At 44.3% G+C, this 16677-nt stretch overlaps 1 non-coding gene across 1 annotated transcript; it reads right to left on the reverse strand.

The window, feature by feature from the left end:
* Nucleotides 1-16026: 16026 nt before the first annotated feature.
* Nucleotides 16027-16100, reverse strand: Trnas-uga. Its single transcript has one exon. It is a non-coding gene; the product is annotated as a tRNA-Ser (tRNA).
* Nucleotides 16101-16677: the final 577 nt, after the last annotated feature.

Consider the following 16677-nt stretch of genomic DNA (forward strand, 5'->3'; position numbering starts at 1 on the left):
TGTCATCTCTATGTGTGAATCCTCTAATTAATGTTCTTCTTCTTATACCATACCTGCTGCACACATATTGTCAAAGTTTATTTCACTTTTAATATCTATAGAGTGTCCCAAAAATTGGAGATAAAGTCCGATGGCTTGTAGAGAGTGTCTTGAGGGCCGAATCGACGATAGGAAACCCAGTCTAGAAACGACATCCAACAAAGTTACAGAGAGGCGACGTCATAGGCGCCAGCATGTATCAGTAGGCCACCCCTTCAGCAGCAAATGTGGGTTTGTACGCTGACAGACCGTGTGTGAAATGTCTCGCAATGTTGTTTCTTGTTCAGTGATCGTGACTGATTCCGACAATCGTCAGGGCAGAAGATGGAGCTGCTGCATAGAAAGGCCGTATCTCCTACGAATGTGATGCTCTGTTGTCTCGGTGGATGATGGTTTCAGAGACAGGTTTCCATCTGCAGAGTATTTTCCTCCTATACACCGAAAACAACTGGAGATTTTAGTGAGTTCCGGGAAAAAAATGAACTTTGAATGGAAACCCATGTCCAAAACCGTCATCCACTGAGGAGGCAACAGGGCACCTCATTCGTAGGAGACGGGGCCTTTCAACGCAGCTAGCTCCATCTTGCGCACTTCCGACCGTGGTAACCAGTCGCGATCCTGAACAATAAATATCATTGCGACGCTTTCCACTTACAGCACGTTTGCTGTCGAACGGAATACAGTCTCTATAACTCCTCGAACTTCGTCGCAACAGTTCTCGGACACCCCCCATGTCACTAAACGGCTAATCCAGCGCACGCTCCCAATTGCAGGTTGAAACTTCCTGGCAGATTAAAACTGTGTGCCGGACAGAGACACGAACTCGGGCACACCCCGGTGTAGAGTGAAAATCTCATTCTGTAAAATCCCTCATGTGTGCCCAAGTCATGTCTGCGGAATATCCTTTCTTCCAGGGGTGCTAGTTTTGCAGAAAAGCATCTGTGATGTCTGGAAGGTAAGAGACGAGATAATGGCAGAAATGAAGCTGTGAGGACGAGTCGTGAGTCTTTCTTGGGTAGCTCAGTTGGTAGAGCATTTTCCTGCGAAAGGTAAAAGTCCCGAGTTCGAGTCTTGGTTCGGTTTATAGTTTTAATCTGCCAAGAAGTTTCATATCAGCGTATATTCCACTCCAGACCGAAACTCTCATTCCAGTTGCAGGTAGCCATTCTAACAGCTTCCAATGGCAACAAAAATTTTCTTTCAATATTAACAGCTGTCATCTTCAAAAATGGTTCAAATGGCTCTGAGCACTATGGGACTTAGCATCTGTGGTGATCAGTCCCCTAGAACTTAGAACTACTTAAACCTAACTAACCTAAGGACATCACACACATCCATGCCAGGAGCAGGATTCGAACCTGCGACCGTAGCCGTCACGCGGTTCCGGACTGAGCGCCTAGAACCGCTAGACCACCGCGGCCGGCCTCTCATCTTCCGTCAAAGGTTTAACACAATAATTCAAGTATTATAGCTGGAAAAACTGTATACTTCTTGAGACAGCACGAATTATCCACATTATATTCACCCAGTGTTCTAGAATGATATCATTTAGCGACTTCCAACAAAACACATGAAATCTTTTTCTGAGTATCAACTCCACAATATAATCATACGAAAAAATTTTATCGTTACGTCACTTTAACTAGACGTGCACTAAAACTACATCAGCTATAAAATTTTAATTTATTACGTATTAACTAAGAGTTCTATTCGCAGCCATGCTTTTGAATTTAACTGCAGAATTATACACTGCTGGCCAATAAAATTGCTGCACCACGAAGATGACGTGCTACAGACGTGAAATATAACCGACAGGAAGAAGATGCTGTGATATGCAAATATTTAGCTTTTCAGAGCATTCACACAAGGTTGGCGCTGGTGGGGACACCTACAACGTGCTGACATGAGGAAAGTTTCTAACCGATTTCTCATTTCCAAACAGCAGTTGACCGGCGTTGACTGGTGAAACGTTGTTGTGATGCCTCGTGAAAGGAGGAGAAATAAGGTCGGATTGTAGCCTATCACGATTGCGGTTTATCGTATCGCGACATTGCTGCTCACATTGGTCGAGATCCAATGACTGTTAGCAGAATATGGAATCGGTGGGTTCAGGAGGGTAATACGGAACGCCGTGCTGGATCCCAACGGCCTCGTATCACTAGCAGTCGAGATGACAGGCACCTTATCCGCATGGCTGTAACGGATCGTGCAGCCACGTCTCGATCCCTGAGTCAACAGATGGGGACGTTTGCAAGACAACAGCCATCTGCAGGAACAGTTCGACGACGTTTGCAGCAGCATGGACAATCAGCTCGGAGACCATGGGTGCGGTTACCCTTGACGCTGCATCACAGACAGGAGCGCCTGTGATGGTGTACTCAACGACAAACCTGGGTGCACGAATGGCAAAACGTTATTTTTTCGGATGAATCCAGGTTGTGTTTACAGCATCATGATGGTCGCATCCATGTTTGGTCGTCGTCGCCATACTGGCGTATCACCCGGCGTGATAGAATGGGGTGCCATAGGTTACACGTCTCGGTAACCTCTTGTTCGCATTGACGGCACTTTGAACAGTGGACATTACATTTCAGATGTGTTACGAGCCGTGGCTCTACCCTTCATTCGATCCCTGCGGAACCTACATTTCAGCAGGATAATGCAGGACCGCATGTTGCAGCTCCTATACGGGCCTTTCTGGATACAGAAAATATTCGACTGCTGCCCTGACCAGGACATTCTCCAGATCTCTCACCAATTGAAAACGCTTGGTCAAAGGTGGCCGAGCAACTGCCTCGTCACAATACGCCAGTCACTACTCTTGATGAACTGTGGTATCGTGTTGAAGCTGCATGGGCAGCTGTACCTGTACACGCCATCCAAGCTCTGTTTGACTCAATGCCCAGGCGTATCAAGGCCGTTATTACAGCCAGAGGTGGTTGTTCTGGGTACTGATTTCTCAGGATCAATGCACCCAAGTGGCTTGTCAGTTCTGGTATAATATATTTGTCCAATGAATACCCGTTTATCATCTGCATTTGTCCTTGGTGTAGCAATTTTAATGGTCAATAGTGTATAATTTTACAACACACAGTTCGGGAGGTATGATGTTTTATCATGGGAGTTCGATTCTTTATGTAATCGGGTGTGGGAATTTACTGGTTCACTACTACTCAACGTAACTCTGTCTCTCAAAACGCTGCCGCTGCCCGAAGTGGTTAAGGCACCATGTCACGGATTGCGCGGCCTCTCCCGCCGGAGGTTTGAGCCCTTCTTCGGATATGGGTTTGTGTGTTGTTTTTAGCATAAATTGGTTTAAGCAGTGTTTAAGTCTAAGGACCGATGACCTCAGCACTTTGGTCCCTAAGGAATGCACACACACAAAATGCCACCTATCTCTATTCGAGACGTGACCCACTGACTCGTAAGACTCACACTGAGCGCTCGGATCGAGTAACTCGCACTGTCAGTAGTACTGTGACCCGCGAATGTCCGCCTTCCAAACAACTTTGCCTCTGGTTACAGTTACCGATCTACCTTACGTTCTGCCCGACCTGTGTATGAAACTATTTCTCGCAACCAACGATCCAACGGATACAGTCAAAGGTAGCCAGCAAGGCCGATACCGCAGCCGCGCGCGATGGGCGGTGGAGAGAGCAGGCGGAGTATTTTAACGAATATTGCATCTTAACAGGCGGCGCCCGGCAGCGCGGTCTTATGAAGCTGCAGCGCGGGGGCCCCGCCAAACACGGGCCGCGGCTGACGCGCCTCAGATAGCGTCCGTGTTTGCTCAGCCGGCGCGGCGGTCGCCGAACCGGCGGGATTTGCTCTGCCCTGCTCTGCGGCTTCCTGCCGGGATTCGCTTCCTCCTGGATTTGCCAGAGTGCGCCGCTGTCGCCGGATAGACACCTCCTGCGAAGGGCGGATATTGGTTTAAGAGGTTCCCACACGTATTACGTCTCGCAGTTTTGCGTCTGCGCAGTTGACAGGAATGCTAACCGCTATTCTTTGATCCGCACCGCAGAGATTACGATACAGCAGTCCACTCTGGCCCATTTAGTACGCTGGAGCTCTTACGGCGTTTTCTCACGCCTGGCCCGTTTTTTCGTCTGTCGAACTTGGAACTGGAAATTTACGTTTCACAGACTGTAGGGCGCAGTCAAATGAGGGAGAAGGGGTGCCCCTGGGATCATTGCTGGGGCCACTTCTGTTCCTTACTTATATTACAATGAAATGAATACCCCTAGCTGCATACAGGCGTTGATACAAGTCAACGGGGACAGTTGAAAACGTGTGCCCCGACCGGAACTCGAACCCAGGTTCTCCTGCTTACATAGCAGATGCTCTATCCATCTGAGCCAACGAGGACACAGGGAATAGTGCAACTGCAGGGAATTATCTCTGGCACGCCTCCTGTGAGACGCACATTCCCAACATATTGTCCCGTACTATATTCATAATTCCCCTGCCCATTATACTCACTTAAGAGTTCGGGCACTGTATGTGCATCCGCACAGAAGAAGATGGTCAAATGGCCGGTGAGCCTTATATATATACCGGGTGATCAAAAAGTCGGTATAAATTTGAAAACTGAATAAATCACGGAATAATGTAGATAGAGAGGTACAAATTGACCCACATGCTTGGAATGACATGGGGTTTTATTAGAACCAAAAAATACAAAAGTTCAAAAAATGTCCGACAGATGACGCTTCATCTGATCAGAATAGCAATAATTAGCATAACAAAGTAAGACAAAGCAAAGATGATGTTCTTTCAGGAAATGCTCAATATGTCCACCATCATTCGTCAACAATAGCTGTAGTCGAGGAATAATATTGTGAACAGCACTGTAAAGCATGTACGGAGTTATGGTGGAGCATTGACGTCGGATGTTCTCTTTCAGCATCCCTAGAGATGTCGGTCGATCACGATACACTTGCGACTTCAGGTGACCCCAAAGCCAATAATCGCACGGACTGAGGTCTGGGGACCTGCGAGGCCAAGCATGACGAAAGTGGCGGCTGAGCACACAATTATCACCAAACGACGCGCGCAAGAGATCTTTCACGCTTCTAGCAATATGGGGTGTTTTTTTTTTCGTTCTAATAAAACCACATGACATTCCAAGCATATGCGTCACCCTATCTACGTTATTCCGTGGTTTACTAAGTTTTCAAATTTATACTGACTTTTTGATCACCCTATATATCTGTTCTTTCGGACATGTCTGAAAGAACAGAGACCATCTTCATATATATATATATATATATATATATATATATATATATATATATATATATATATATATATATATGAAGATGGTCTCTGTTCTTTCAGACATGTCCGAAAGAACAGATATTCACCCACAGACTACAGGGCACACATATATATGAAGATGGTCTCTGTTCTTTCAGAGATGTCCGAAAGAATAGATATTCACCCACAGACTGTAGGGCACAGTCATATATATATATATATATATATATATATATATATATATATATATATATATATGAAGATAGTCTCTGTTCTTTCAGGCATGTCCGAAAGAACAGATATTCACCCACAGACTGTAGGGCACAGTCATATGAGGGAGAGGGGAGGAAGGGATGCCCCTGGGATCACTGCTGGGGCCACTTCTGTTCCTTACTTACATTACGATGAAATTAATACCCCTAGCTGCATACAGGCGTTGATATAACTCGGAAAGAAGAGATACCATCTTCTTATATATACCTTATTTATATAAATAACACGCCCTTTAGTGTTACAGGTAATTCTAAAATATTTGTGCAGTTTATGATATAAATTGATGGCCTGTAGAAAATAAACTAACGCTAACTCACAGTAAGACTCAGTTTTTGCACTTTCTAACACAAAGTTCAAAAAAACCTGACGTATTAATTTCACTGAATGAGCATATGGTTAGTGAAACTGAGCAGTTCAAATTTATACGTGGGCAGATAGATTGTAAAGTGTCGGTCAGATAGATTGTAAACTGTCGTGGGAAGCTCACGTTCAGGGCCTTGTTCAAAGACTTAATGCTGCCATTTTTACTATTCCAACGGTATCTAAAGTAAGTGGTAGTTCGAAACGAGAAGTATTCTACTTTGCTTATTTTCATTAGATTTTGGGGTAACTCTTACTTTTCTCAGAGGATATTTTTGGCCCAGAGACGGGCAGTTCGGGCAGTAAGTGGTGTAAGTTCGCGGACCTCTTGTCGACCCCGGTTCATTAGTCTGGGTATTCTGACATTGGGCTCTCAATACATATATATTCTCTACTGTCGTTTCTCGTTAACAATACCAGCTTATTCCCAAGAATTAGCAGCTGTCACTCAGTTAATACAAGGCAGAAATCCAATCTGCATTTGGATCGCACTTCCTTGACTCTTGTACAGAGGGCTGTGCAGTATACTGCTGCATCCATTTTCAGTGCACAAGAATTCAAAAGTCTTAGCAGTAATCCCCGTGCTTTCAAATCGAAACTGAAGAGTTTCCTCGTGGGTCACTCCTATTCTGTCGAGAAGTTACTTGAAAAATTAATCTGATTCATATGTTATATTGTTGATCGGGTTTACATAAACTTATGGCTTGCCTTTTTCTGGGTTCATAAACATTTTATTTTATCTGTTATTACTTTTACGTTGTAATTTCATGTACTGACACATTCCATAACCTTGGACATTTGCTCTTCAATTTGGTCTTTCGGAACTAGACGTGTTAAATATAATATAAGAAGATATGGGAGAAGCTCTCAGGCTTCAAGAAAAACGTAATAACGCCAGTTCCAAATATGTTACAAGCTGACTGGTGTGAATATTACGGAACAATTAGTTTAATAATTCGCGGTTCCAAGATACTATTTACAGGAGGATGGGGAAACTGGTAGAATCCAACCACGGGGAAGTTCAGCATGGGTTCTGTAGATACGCTGTAACACCAGAGGCAACGTTTACCACACTACGCATCTTAGAAAGTAGACTCAAAAAGGCGAACCTACATATACAGGATGGTAGATTGATGCGTATCATTTGACATACAATGCTGGTTTCCTCTGTTGCCTCACAACCTTGTCACTTGGCTTGCCAGATGTACTAGATTTAGTTGCAATTAACTCAAGTAATGTAACATTTGAAATATTTTATTCTATATCTCCTGCGACTTAGCGTTTGATTTTTTAAGAAAGTCCTTTCTAGTATATTCAAATATTTATGATTTATTACCTATATGGAATTCTCATGATTTGTTCTCTGTGTAGAAAACATTAACGATGAATGTTTCATGAAGAAGAGAAAGGAAACTTTGGAAATTTTCTGATACTAAAGAATCCTGAAGTTTAGATGAATACATCGAATAACTAATGAAGAAGTTCTACAGAAATAAAAAAATTATGACTAGACTAAAATAAGGGTTCCATTAATAGTACACATTCTCAGAGACAAGGAATGGATATTTTGGTACAGAAAGGGTGCGTAAGGTTATTAAATTTTAGATAGATACGAAAGCTTGAGTACAGTAAGGTGATTCAGATGGTTTTAGGTGGCATCAGTTTCGCAGAAATGAAAATGTTTGGATGAGATAGACTAGCGTGGACATCTTGCATCCAACTAGTCGTCAGACTGGAAACCACAATAACGAAAAATACCAATAAAATACAGGACCATTACGAGCACATTTCAACGTAACATAGCCTGTCAAGTTCTTGACATGTTTATTAGTTTACAAATCTCTGTCCTAAACACTGAAAAGGACTTTCTGGATGTTTCTTTGAAGATATCTGCAACTTCGAGAAGTCAGAATCGATCGTGTTACAAATTACTGACTGATACTGCCATACTGTTAAATATTAGTGAAGTGGTTTCTTAAAAAAATGTACGCCAGTTCACTATAATGTAAAATACTTGTAGCGTGCTACATTTATGCATGTAATAAGCATTCGAATATTTAGGACAAAATTTGGCATTCTAATGCTATCACTTTATAAAAGGTACAACGTAATTAACTGGGAGTACAGTTTTATGAGATTTATAGATCAATTTTCTATCTGAGAAGTAGGCTTCAGATATACTACTGTTTAGTCGGAAACTGACTTCTGAGGTCGTGTATATGCAGAAAACACAAGTTGAGTTTTGTGAAGAAGAAAACAGCAACCACCCACTTTTAATTTACAAAAAACTGCGCCATTACCGGTTTCGAACCGACAGGTTCATGTTCAGATGTGTGTTAAAGATTAAATTACATTTCTGACTGTCACTAGTGCAACGTAATGACGCAGATATTTCTATGCAGTTAACCTAAAATAAATCCAATACAACCTCAGAGATTTGTTTACGCGATTTTCATTCGTCATTAGGTACAGTTACAGTTAAACAGGGCGTTTCTCACATCGTTTTTTGCTGTTGGTCACCACCACCCAAATTTTCCCCACAAGGAGGAAAAACAGCAGACATTGTAAAGAACAACAATTAAAAACCGTGAAAGTCACCTGAAAATGGACATTTATGATCGAAACCGTTATCAGCACTATGCGTGTAAATAAATAACTTTATTAACACTGGCCGGTTGTTGTTTTCTTCTTTGCAAGAACCAACTTGCACTTTATATATCCATATTTTAACCTCGCGAATCGAAGGGATAACGCTACTGGAAATTTAGGGAATCCGAAGTCGTCTGACTTTTCAGTTGCAAGGAGAATAGCGGCGAAATAGTTGGGAGATTTCACGACAAATGACTCTGGGTACACTTATTATTAGTCAGCATACATATTTGCTTTTCTGGAGACTGTTGCGTGTTGTACTGCCAGCAGCAGCCTTGTTTTACATGTCACTTGTTGTTTATGTTTTTCGCAGGTTCGAATCCTGCCTTGGGCATGGATGTGTGTGATGTCCTTAGGTTAGTTAGGTTTAAGCAGTTCTAAGTTCTAGGGGACTTATGACCACAGCAGTTGAGTCCCATAGTGCTCAGAGCCATTTGAACCATTTGTTTATGTTTTGATGTAGTCCCGTTTCCGTCTTCTTGTCATGCATCTGTGTATAGTGGTGTATGTCAGAAAAAGAGACGAATTTTGTGACAGTAGATAGCTGGGAGAGGAGGAGAAGAATTGCTAATACTGATGTCTATAGAACTGTGTATATGTAGTTATTTCTTGTTCAGAGCAAGGGCCCTTTATAAGTAGAAGTTATGTTGCAATGGCAGCAACAATTGTGGTGTACTTGAATAATGATGACAAAATTAGCGGATGTATTTGAATGTAACGTCGTTCACTCTTTTTAAAATATGCTACCAATTTCGACACCACATCATGTCACCTTCAGCCCCTACATATGGAAATGTACATAACGTGACAGAAGAGTATGAGAGCATAGACAACATAGCTAACAGTTTATGACTAAAAAAAATCACGTCATAAAATTACATAATGAAATTACGTTATTGTTATCCCCACAAACCAAAATTAGCATCTTACTTATTCTGCAGTTTTCTTTTACAACAATGACGTAATGGACTTGAGGGGAACTCACACGCACAAAGAGTAATATCAGCAAAGCGATCGCAGTCACATACGTCCCTAACAGCCACCATCAATATGTACCCACAGAGTTAAAAGTAGCATAGATGATATATGTCGAAAAACTATTGCCGAGGAACATACCATGTGGCAGATCCTCTATATACATGTAACAATAAGCTATAATGAGTAACCTAGTAAAAGTCAGTCAGTAAAACCAGTAGCCGCAAAAGTGAAACTACACCTACTGGACCATAAACTAAGAAAATCCCATATGGAAACCCAGCAGAACAAAACCAAGTACAAGTACGTATTAACATACAAGAACAAGACAAAGAACTATGAAGACTCCACGATAATAGGAACACAGGTAATAACTCACGCAAACATGACAAACGTCGGGCGCATCAATATACGTCCCGGATGAAACGCATAATTAATATCTTATACTTGTGTATACCTTAACTACACTGTGTTAGCGGCGCACCAGATACTGTGTGCCCACAAGGCGCTTCGTGCAAAGAAATCAACATTGAACCCACTCCCAGTTACTAATGAACTGGACACAACCATACATTCGAAGCAAAAATGAAAGTGGCAGTTGAAGTCATTCATAATATAGCACTACATTAACCGCAACAACGTCACAACCGAACACTGCAGAAACGAACACGAGATAATGAAATGGCAAACGGATGACATGCTCACACGCCTTAAAAACCTAAATTGTTCGTTAAGTATCCAGACCAACCGGTCCACAAAACCATTCCATTACTACTCCGTCGTCAGGCCACGAGTGGCCTACCGGGACCATCCGACCGCCGTGTCATCCTCAGAGGACGATGCGGATAGGACGGGCGTGGGGTCAGCACACCGCTCTCCCGGCCGTTATGATGGTATTCTTGACCGAAGCCGCTACTATTCGGTCGAGTAGCTCCTCAATTGGCATCACGAGGCTGAGTGCACCCCGAAAAATGCCAACAGCGCATGGCGGCTGGATGGTCACCCATCCAAGATTCCTTTACTACACACTGGAAAATTTGCAAGTACCACCCCCAGTTTTCTGTGCCCTCAGACTCTTTTATCATGTTACGTATATTTCCATATGCAGGGATCTGAAGATGACACCATGTGATGTTGAAACTAGTAGCATGGTTTAAAAACTACAAACGACGACAGATACAAAGACAGCAGCTTGTTTTGTTAAAAAAATGGTTCAAATGGCTCTGAGCACTATGGGACTTAACATCTGAGGTCATCAGTCCCCAAGAACTTAGAACTTCTTAAACCTAACTAACCTAAGGACACGCCACACATTCATGCCCGAGGCAGGAATCGAACCTGCGACCGTAGCAGTCGCGCGGTTCCGGACTGAAGCGCCTAGAACCGCTCGGCCACCGCGGCCGGCCAGCTGGTTTTGTCATCATTGTTCAAGTACTACGTGTCCAGCCACAGTCCCACTTGATGGATTACCAGAGACATAATGGTGGTTGTTCATCGTCACGACTTTCACATCTTGTACAATGTTTAACGTTTCATGGACACGATTTACTAAGCAGTCCGGTTTGATTAGTGCTGTCTTATTGTATTTTCAGGTTCTTGCCGCTTCTGAAATTTCTCTAGCTTCATCGACACGTTCAGTGACCTGCAGTCTTGACACTTCAACTGGAAAAGACTTCAGTGCGTTGGTGCGGCTGAAGCGTGTTCCTTGTTATGTATTCTAAGGTGATTTTCGCGTCTATTTCACTGCCTATTTTATCAAGCGACTTCTTATTTGACTCCGTTCCAGACTTTTCCACACAGAAATATCGGATGTGGTCACCGGGAATCGAACGCGGCACCTCTCCGCTACAGTAGCCAGTAACGCCAACGAACTAACAGCGCTGGCGGCCGAAGGGCTGCTGAGCCCGCACGGTGGCGGCGGAGAGGCAGAGATCGCGAACTGTGACGGGGTCGGCGTTGTGAAACACCTGGGCGGCGTCGCGCGGTTCCCACAGCATGCGCCGGCGTCAGCGTTAACGCCGTCTGAGCCAGCGGCGACGCGACTTTGCAGCTCCACCGCTTCCGGCGCTGACTGCACACCAGGAAAACAAGCACCGAGCAGTGATGAAGACCTGAGCTAGCGCGCACAAGGTATTCTGGCCGCGTAGCAAGGGACGGCCAGTCGGCCTTGTGGATGATAAATTCTCTGAGTGCTGTCTTTTTACAGAAGATTGGTGACCACTCTAGAAAAAAAGGATGGAAGATTAGGGTTTAACATCTCTCTGCCGACGAGATTAGAGACGGAGCACGTGATCAGATTGATGAAAGATGAGGAAGAGAATCGGACTTGTTCACTTACCAGATTTTACAAGCATTAAGCAATGCCGGTTGGCATTTTCTGCGAGTACTGTTAGGCCTTTGACTGTGTGAATCAGAGTATTCCCCAACACACACTGAAGAGCCAAAGCAACTGGTACACCTGCCCAATATCGTGTAAGGCCCCCCGAGCACGCACAAGTGCCACAAATTGACATGCCATGGACTCGACTAATGTCTGAAGTAGTGCTGGAATTAACTAACGCCATGAATCCTGCAGGGCTGTCCATAAATCCGTAATAATACGTGGGGGTGAAGATCTGTTCTGGAGAGCACGTTGCAAAGGTATCTCACATAAGCTCAATAATGTTCATGTCTGGGGAGTATGGCAGCCAGCGGAAGTGTTTAAACTCAGAAGAGCGTTCCTGGAGCCCCACTGAAGCACTTTTGGACGTGTGGGGACTCCACTGCCTGCTCCAATTGCCCAACTCCGTCGGAATGCACAATGGACTTGTGACCAGACAGGATGCTTACGTAAGGAGTTCCCCATCACTCCAACTGCACACGCCCCACATCATTACAGAGCCTCCACCAGCTTGAACAGTAACCTGGTGACATTGCAGGGTCCATGGATTCATGACGTTGTCTCCATATCCGTACACGTCCATCCCCTAGATAAAATTTGAAACGAGACTCGTCTGACCAAGCAACATGTTTCCAGGCATTAACAGTCTAATGTCTGTGTCGACGGGCCCAGGTGAGACGTAATGCTTTGTGTCGTGCGCTCATGAAAGGTACACGAGTGAACTTTCGGCTACGAAAGCCCATATCGATGATGTTTCGTTAAATGGTTAGCAAGCTGACACTTGTTGATGGCCTATCATTGAAATCTGCAGCAGTTTGCGGAAGGGCTGCCCTTCTGTCACGTTAAACGATTCTCTTCAGTCGACGTTGGTTCCGCCAAAGCGATGTCGGAGATCTGATGTTTTACCGGATCCATTCGTGAAATGCTCGTACGGGGAAATCCCCATTTCATCGCTACCTCGGATATGCTGTGTCCCATCGCTCGTGCACCGACTATAACACCATGTTCAGACTGGCTTAAATCATGATACCCTGCCATCGTAGCAGCAATAACCGATCTAAAAACTGCAGCAGACACTTGTCTTATATAGGTGTTGGCGACCGCTGCGCCTTATTCTGCCTATTTACGTATTTCTGTGTTTGAATACCCATGCCTATACCACTTTCTCTGGCGCTCCAGTGTAAGCTGACGTTTTACGGGACTGATGGCATAGCTAACAATGGATAATGTCATATCTAACCAAAAGAATGCAAAAATTTGTACTTAGTAATTCAAGCAATATCGTCCAGGGACACAATTCTGACTGACAAGTAATGACGTATGCCGTTACCCAAGGTTCAGTGTTAAGTCCACTACTGTTCCTCTTATATGTAAACGACCTTACGGCTAGTGCACAACAAGCAAAACTAGTTCCTTTTGCAGATGACTCTAGTATTGCAATCAATCTAAGCATATGAACAGAAACAGAAGGAATGGTAAACAAAGTTTCGCCAGCTGCGACATAGTCGCATAGTTGCAAAAATGGCTGTGTGGACGATGTGGCCTATTCTGCACCTTATTTTACATCTATGTGACGATGCTGTGCTGAGTATATTTATATGTTTTGACGATGCCATTATGGCCTTATCACTTTAGGACATGGTGTAGAAAAGACTTGAGGATGGTCATTACTGACTGAAACCGGTCATCGTCAAAAGAATTGATATTGTGATCAAAGACTGAAATTAAAAGAAAAAAAAAACATTTGATGGTAAACAAAGTTCTTAAAAGTACCATCGAGTGGTTTTCTGCGAATGGTTTCACCTTCAGTTTTAAAAAGGCACAACGCATTCAACTGTCCACATCTGTAAGTACTAACACCAATGATAAGTGTGACACACGGTGAGGAAATAATAATTAGGGTGGAAACTTCAAAATTCTTAGGAGTCCGTATTGGTGACAATTTTAAATGAAAAAACTCATTTAAAACTCATTTTGGAACTGCTAAAACAATTCAGTTCCCCCACATTTGCGCTTAGAATCATTGCAAATCTTGGTGAGACACAAATCAGTAAATTGACATGTTTATATATTTTTATTCAATAATGCCATATGGAATAGTGTTCTGGGGTAAATCATCTTTAAGAAAGACGATCTTTATTGCAGAAAACCGTGTTGGAAGAATATATATATACACACTCCTGGAAATGGAAAAAAGAACACATTGACACCGGTGTGTCAGACCCACCATACTTGCTCCGGACACTGCGAGAGGGCTGTACAAGCAATGATCACACGCACGGCACAGCGGACACACCAGGAACCGCGGTGTTGGCCGTCGAATGGCGCTAGCTGCGCAGCATTTGTGCACCGCCGCCGTCAGTGTCAGCCAGTTTGCCGTGGCATACGGAGCTCCATCGCAGTCTTTAACACTGATAGCATGCCGCGACAGCGTGGACGTGAACCGTATGTGCAGTTGACGGACTTTGAGCGAGGGTGTATAGTGGGCATGCGGGAGGCCGGGTGGACGTACCGCCGAATTGCTCAACTCGTGGGGCGTGAGGTCTCCACAGTACATCGATGTTGTCGCCAGTGGTCGGCGGAAGGTGCACGTGCCCGTCGACCTGGGACCGGACCGCAGCGACGCACGGATGCACGCCAAGACCGTAGGATCCTACGCAGTGCCGTAGGGGACCGCACCGCCACTTCCCAGCAAATTAGGGACACTGTTGCTCCTGGGGTATCGGCGAGGACCATTCGCAACCGTCTCCGTGAAGCTGGGCTACGGTCCCGCACACCGTTAGGCCGTCTTCCGCTCACGCCCCAACATCGTGCAGCCCGCCTCCAGTGGTGTCGCGACAGGCGTGAATGGAGGGACGAATGGAGACGTGTCGTCTTCAGCGATGAGAGTCGCTTCTGCCTTGGTGCCAATGATGGTCGTATGCGTGTTTGGCGCCGTGCAGGTAAGCGCCACAATCAGGACTGCATACGACCGAGGCACACAGGGCCAACACCCAGCATCATGGTGTGGGGAGCGATCTCCTACACTGGCCGTACACCACTGGTGATCGTCGAGGGGACACTGAATAGTGCACGGTACATCCAAACCGTCATCGAACCCATCGTTCTACCATTCCTAGACCGGCAAGGGAACTTGCTGTTCCAACAGGACAATGCACGTCCGCATGTATCCCGTGCCACCCAACGTGCTCTAGAAGGTGTAAGTCAACTACCCTGGCCAGCAAGATCTCCGGATCTGTCCCCCATTGAGCATGTTTGGGACTGGATGAAGCGTCGTCTCACGCGGTCTGCACGTCCAGCACGAACGCTGGTCCAACTGGGGCGCCAGGTGGAAATGGCATGGCAAGCCGTTCCACAGGACTACATCCAGCATCTCTACGATCGTCTCCATGGGAGAATAGCAGCCTGCATTGCTGAGAAAGGTGGATATACACTGTACTAGTGCCGACATTGTGCATGCTCTGTTGCCTGTGTCTATGTGCCTGTGGTTCTGTCAATGTGATCATGTGATGTATCTGACCCCAGGAATGTGTCAATAAAGTTTCCCCTTCCTGGGACAATGAATTCACGGTGTTCTTATTTCAATTTCCAGGAGTGTATAAACGCGATGTATGTTGTAGTGCTCTCCGATACACACGATCGAACAGCGGAGGAGTGGTACTCAAGCGTCAACTTTAGGTTACAATATCTCCGGATGTAATTAACATTTTACAATGCAACAAACGGCACTGATTACGTATTTGTTTATATGTTCAGATGTGCTAACAAAACTAATGGGGTTCCATTTAAAAAAAACTTAGGTTTGTGTTAAAAAACATACTTCCGTGCATTTTTGTATGGTTTGTATTAAACAATTACACTAGCCCCTCTACTCACGTTCGGTCTGTGGAATCGGTTCGTCAGTATTTGATGTGGTTTACGAAATATATCCAGCGGTAACGTTAGGTGACTCACCCTGTATATATATATATATATATCAGTCAGGTTGGCTGAAATTCTTTGGGGTCCGAAAAGCACAGATTACTTTCCAAGTGTTCAAATTATGTTAAAACCTCACACAAATATTAAACTTCCTGACGGATTAAAACTGTATGCTGGGCCGAGACTCGAACTCGGGACCTTGCCTTTCACGGGCAAGTGCTCTACCAACTGAGCTACCCAAGCACACAAATATTGTTTGGAAGATATTACGCATCTGTTTTAGTAAACCAAATTTCAACTGCACTTACAAAACAAAGTTGGAAGTAGATGATAACTATTCAAAAAGCCATCGCTCATGCTTTCCGGGACACGGCGTCATTGCCGTATTGATTTCCCTGCAGAACAGTCATTCGCTATCAGAGGAGAACAAAAGATTCCGGTGGACACATTTTCAGTCACAATGGCGCTTCATTTGCGCCGAAGATCATCAGCAACATTTGTTCCCAACCATTCCAAATCAGTACGATAATCAACGTATCATTGTTGCTGAAAATGTGGATCTGCTTCTCTCAATACACTTCATTGTTTTGCACGACCGCATATAAATGATGAAATGATCTTTGGTTGAAAATATGAAAGGAAACGTCACGGAGCGAAGTCCCATTTATTAAATGCGTATCTGCCACATTTATGAAACACTGGAAGATAAGATTAAATCAACTTACGTCAGAGCTTAGCAAAACGTAATAATATTTATAAAAACGATACAGTTCGTTGATTACAGACTACGTTAACGTAGTCTGCTGCCTGCTGTCCTTGGG

This window comes from Schistocerca piceifrons, chromosome 1 (genome assembly GCF_021461385.2).
Source record: "Schistocerca piceifrons isolate TAMUIC-IGC-003096 chromosome 1, iqSchPice1.1, whole genome shotgun sequence".
Lineage (NCBI taxonomy): Eukaryota > Metazoa > Arthropoda > Insecta > Orthoptera > Acrididae > Schistocerca > Schistocerca piceifrons.